This window comes from Bombina bombina, chromosome 3 (genome assembly GCF_027579735.1).
Source record: "Bombina bombina isolate aBomBom1 chromosome 3, aBomBom1.pri, whole genome shotgun sequence".
Taxonomy (NCBI): domain Eukaryota; kingdom Metazoa; phylum Chordata; class Amphibia; order Anura; family Bombinatoridae; genus Bombina; species Bombina bombina.
Genome location: NC_069501.1, coordinates 1,132,966,688 through 1,132,972,687, shown reverse-complemented (window position 1 = coordinate 1,132,972,687; position 6,000 = coordinate 1,132,966,688).

Here is a 6,000-nt window from a genome sequence, read left to right as displayed (position 1 = left end):
GGTAATTGTAGGTAGTTTATTTAATTCATTTATTGATAGTGTAGTGTTAGGTTTATTTGTAACTTAGGTTAGGATTTATTTTACAGGTAAATTTGTTATTATTTTAACTAGGTAGCTATTAAATAGTTCTTAACTATTTAATAGCTATTGTACCTGGTTAAAATAATTACAAAGTTGCCTGTAAAATAAATATTAATCCTAAAATAGCTACAATGTAATTATAATTTATATTGTAGCTATATTAGGGTTTATTTTACAGGTAAGTATTTAGCTTTAAATAGGAATCATTTATTTAATAAGAGTTAATTAATTTCGTTAGATGTAAATTATATTTAAGTTAGGGGGGTGTTAGTGTTAGGGTTAGACTTAGCTTTAGGGGTTAATCAATTTATTAGAATAGCGGTGAGCTCCGCTCGGAAGATTAGGGGTTAATAATTGAAGTTAGGTGTCGGCGATGTTAGGGAGGGCAGATTAGGGGTTAATACTATTTATGATAGGGTTAGTGAGGCGGGTTAGGGGTTAATAACTTTATTATAGTAGCGCTCAGGTCCGCTCGGCAGATTAGGGGTTAATAAGTGTAGGCAGGTGTCGGCGACGTTGTGGGGGGCAGATTAGGGGTTAATAAATATAATATAGGGGTCGGCGGTGTTAGGGGTAGCAGATTAGGGGTACATAGGGATAACGTAGGTGGCGGCGCTTTGCGGTCGGAAGATTAGGGGTTAATTATTTTAAGTAGCTGGCGGCGACGTTGTGGGGGGCAGGTTAGGGGTTAATAAATGTAATACAGGGGTCGGCGGGGTTAGGGGCATCAGATTAGGGGTACATAAGTATAACGTAGGTGGCGGTCGGCAGATTAGGGGTTAAAAATTTTAATCGAGTGGCGGCGATGTGGGGGGAGCTCGGTTTAGGGGTACATAGGTAGTTTATGGGTGTTAGTGTACTTTAGGGTACAGTAGTTAAGAGCTTTATGAACCGGCGTTAGCCAGAAAGCTCTTAACTCCTGCTATTTTCAGGCGGCTGGAATTTTGTCGTTAGAGCTCTAACGCTCACTTCAGAAACGACTCTAAATACCAGCGTTAGGAAGATCCCATTGAAAAGATAGGATACGCAATTGACGTAAGGGGATCTGCGGTATGGAAAAGTCGCGGCTGAAAAGTGAGCGTTAGACCCTTTAATGACTGACTCCAAATACCAGCGGGCGGCCAAAACCAGCGTTAGGAGCCTCTAACGCTGGTTTTGACGGCTACCGCCGAACTCCAAATCTAGGCCTAAATAATTGCTATTTAAAACTAAATACATACTTTCCTGTGAAATAAAACCTAAGCTAGAAACAATATAACTAATAGTTATATTGTACCTAGCTTAGCTTTTATTTTTATTTCACAGGTAAGTTTGTATTTATTTTAACTAGGTAGACTAGTTAGTAAATAGTTATTAACTATTTATTAACTACCTAGTTAAAATAAATTCAAACTTACCTGTGAAATAAATCCTAAGATACCTTACACTAAAACCTAAAATTAAAAAATAAATAAAAAAAACACTTAAATCACAAAAAATAAAAAAAACCTTTACAAAAAAACAAAAAATATATCCAAAAAATAAAAATGATTCCTATTCTAATACCCTTTAAAAAAAAACACCACAAAATAAAAAGCCTAATCTAGAATAAACTACCAAGGGCCCTTAAAAAGGCCTTTTGTAGGGCACTGCCCTAAAGTTAACAGCTCTTTTGCTACAAAAGAAAACAAACACCCTCTAAAAGTATACAACACCCCACCCCAAAACTACCAAGGGCAGCTCTTTTGCTGCCCAAGCCCTGATCTAAAAATAAAAACCCACCCAAAACGAAAAAAATACATTACACAAAATAACAAACAAATTATCAAAAATAATAAAAATGATTCCTATTCAAATACCCATTTAAAAAAAACACCCCAAAATAAAAAACCTAATCTAGAATAAACAAAATTCTAATAAATAAAGAACAATAGGACATTGCCCTAAAGATATCAGTTCTTTTTCTGAAAAAAAAATTACAAACCCCCACTAACATTACAAACCTCCACCCCCCCCCCCAAACCCACAAAATAAAAAAAAATATCTAAAAAAACCTAAGCTATCCATTGCCCTGAAAAGGACATTTGGACAGGCATTGCCCTGAAAAAGGGCATTTAGCTCTTTTACAAGCCCAAACCCTAATCTAAAATAAAAACCCACCCAAAAAAACCTTAAAAAAAGTCTAACACTAGCCCCCGACGATCCACTTCTGGTGTTTGAAGTCCTGCTTGAACAATATTCATCCAGGCAGCGAGAAGCGCTTAGATGAGGACTTCATCCCAGCGAAGTCCTCATCTAAGCGGCGAGCAGTCTTCATCCAGACAGCCTCTTCAATCTTCATCCAGGCGGCATCTTCTATATTGATCCCGGCGGCGCGGAGCGGGTCCATCCTGAAGACACCCAGTGTGGAGCATCCTCTTCATACGGTCGCCGCCGTACACTGAATCTTCAATGCAAGGTACGCGATTCATGATGGCGCCCCTTGTATTACTATTGGCTGAAAAATTTGAATCAGCCAATAGGAATTAGAGCTGCTAAAATTCTATTGGCTGTTCAAATCAGCAAATAGGATTTAAGCAGCTCTCATTCTATTCGCTGATCTTCGGGGGTTGGTGATAGGTTTTTTTAAGGGTTTTTTTATTGGTTTTTTTTTTTTAGTTTAGGGTTTGGGCTTGTAAAAGAGCTAAATGCCCTTTTAAGGGCAATGCCCACCCAAAATGCCCTTTTCAGGGCAATGGGTAGCTTAGTTTTATTTTAAAGTTAGGTTTTTATTTTAGGGGGTTGGTTGGGTGGTGGGTTTTACTGTTGGGGGTGTCTTTGTATTTTTTTTTTTTTACAGGTAAAAAAGCTGTTTAACTTAGGGCAATGCCCTACAAAAGGCCCTTTTAAGGGCTATTGGTAGTTTATTGTAGGCTAAGTTTTTTTTATTTTGGGTGGGCTTTTTAATTTTGATAGGGCTATTAGATTAGGTGTAATTCTTATTTATTTTGGATCATTTTCGTTTTGTTATATTTCGTAATTAGGATTTTTTTTTAATGTGTAGTTTAGTTTTATTTAATTGGTAGTTAGTTTAATTTTAATTTAATAATTATATTAGTTTAATTGTTAGTTAGTTAAACTTAATTTTATTTAAGATAGGGAAATTGTAATTTTAATTTAAAGTTAGGGGGCGTTAGGTTTATGGGATACTAGTTTAATTTAGTTTATTGTGATGTGGGGGCTTTCGTTTTAGGGGTTAATAGTTTACTTTAGTATATTTCGTTGTGGGGGGCTTGTGGTTTACGGGTTAATAGGTTTATTATAGTGGCGGCGGTGTAGGGCTTAATAACTTTAGTATAGTGGGGTCGATGTGGGTGGATGGCAGATTAGGGGTTAATTATATTTAAATAGTGTTTGCGATGCGGGAGGGCGGCGGTTTAGGGGTTAATACATTTATTATAGTGGTGACGATGTCGGGGAGCAATGGAATAGGGGTTAATATTTTTTTAAGTGGCGGCAATATCAGGAGCGGCAGATTAGGGGTTAATACATTTAATATAGTGTTTGCGATGTGGGAGGGCCTCGTATTAGGGGTTCATAGGTAGTTTATGGGTGTTTAGTGTACTTTGTAGCAGTTTAGTTATGAGTTTTATGTTACAGATTTGTAGCGTAAAACTCATAACTACTGCTTTTAGATGGCGTTACGGATCGTTGTTTTAGGCTGTAACGCAGGTTTTTTAGCCTCACCGCAAAACTCGTAGTGGCAGCGCTATGGGAATCCCATGAAAAAACATAATTTTTATGAGTGCAGGACTGACGTTGCGTTACAGGCTAAAAGGCTTGCGGTACAGCTATACCGACAACACTCTTAATGGCTGTGGTGCTTTTTTAACGCTGAAAATGCCATATTTTCAGCGTTAAAAGACGAAACGCACAACTCGTAATCTAGCTGATTGTGCTTAAACACCTGGAGTTATTTAAGAGCCAGCACTAATTGCCTGAAATGCAAGTCTGTTAAAAGATCTGAGATAAGGAGACCGCCTGCAGAGGCTTAGATACAAGGTAATCACAGAAGTAAAAAGTATATTTCTATAACAGTGTTGGTTATGCAAAAGTGGGGAATGGTAAATAAAATGATTAGATATCTTTTTAAACATTAACATTTTTGGTGTTAACTATCCCTTTAAGGAACCTAATCCCCTAAAGTTTAAACACATAGGGACAATTTAATCTATGTATCTACCTATATAACTGCATCTTAGTATTTTATGTGAGCTTTGCACATTCCCATATTATTGCAACACTGAATTTGCCTGAAGCCAATCCTAAACTACAGGTGTACACTAAGAGGGAAGGGCAGATCACCGCAAGCAGCTGAGCCTTTGGGAATAATTGTACAGGTAAGTTTAGTCATCTTTTAAAGGGCATTATTCTTTAGAATGGAATTTTATTTTTATTTTTTTAAAGGACAGTCCATTAAAAAACATTTTAGGGCTATATAGCCCCAGAATACTTGCTAAGCAAGTTTTCTGTTAAAAAAAGGCTAGTTTGCTTGTTTTTACCTCTGAAAACTGCACTGTCAGGGTGCCAGGAATCAGACTGAGACGAGAAGTGCAAAAATAATCACACCTTTAATAATAGCAAAAAATAATAAAAAGTCCACAAGTCAAATAACAAGCCAGGAATCAAAACCAGAGCTGGTAGTCAGACGAGCCGAGTCAGGAGCCAAAGCGAGTAGTCAGACGAGCCAGAATCAGGAGCAAGGAGAACAGCAGAGTCAGGAACAAGCCAGGGATCAGGAACCAGGAGGGACATCAGACAGCCAGGTAATACACAGGCAAAGCATACTGAACAGAGGCCCTTTAAATTATAAGTGATGACATTACAATTCTGAGACTGCATCCTGTCTCACACTGATGATGTACACCAGTCTGGCCATAAAAGGAAGTGCAGGAAATGAGCAGCATCACACAGTATTCACCAGAGTGAAGAGAGGGGAGCAAAATGGCTGCCAGCAGCACATGGCAAACACAGCAGTGAAAAAACCCTGACAGTACCCTCACCTCAACAACCCCTCGCCCGCAGGAGGACAAAAGGCTTATTGGGGAAACGGGCATGGAAGGCATGGAGGAGGGCGGGAGCATGAACATCAGAAGAGGGAACTCATGAACGCTCCTCCGGATCATAGCCCCTCCAGTGAACCAAATACTGTATGCGGCCCCTGGACATACGAGAGTCAATAATGCTGCTGACCTCATACTCCTCATGGTTGTCAACAAAGATAGGATGGGGATGAGGTAACACAGTGGTAAACCGTTTACAAACCAATGGTTTCAAGAGGAAGAGATGAAAAACATTGGAGATGCGCATTGCAGGAGGAAGGTCAAGAGTGTAGGCCACAGGATTGACCCGTCGGAGTATTTGAAAAGGACCAACATAACGGGGAGCCAGTTTATTGGAAGGCACACGAAGGTTCAAGTTGCGGGAGGACAGCCAAACTCTCTCACCTACCTGGTAGGAAGGCGCGGGCAGACGCCTACGATCAGCCTGGAACTTTTGGCGCTGCATAGAACGATGAAGACAATCCTGAATCTGCACCCACGTGGAACGGAGTTGCCGGAGATGCTCCTCCAAAGCCGGAATACCCTGAGACATGAATGAATCGGGCAACAAGGATGGTTGAAACCCATAATTCGCCATTAATGGGGATAACTTGGAGGAAGCATTAATAGCACTATTACAAGCAAACTCTGCCCAAGTTAACAGTTCAGACCAATTATTGTGGTGATCTGAGACATAGCAAAGGAGGAACTGTTCCAGAGCTTGATTAGACCGTTCCGCAGCCCCATTGGATTGAGGGTGATATGCCGAGGAGAAGGAAAGCTGGATCCCCATTTGAGCACAAAAGGAACGCCAAAATCTGGAGACAAACTGGCTACCCCGGTCCGAAACTATCTCCTT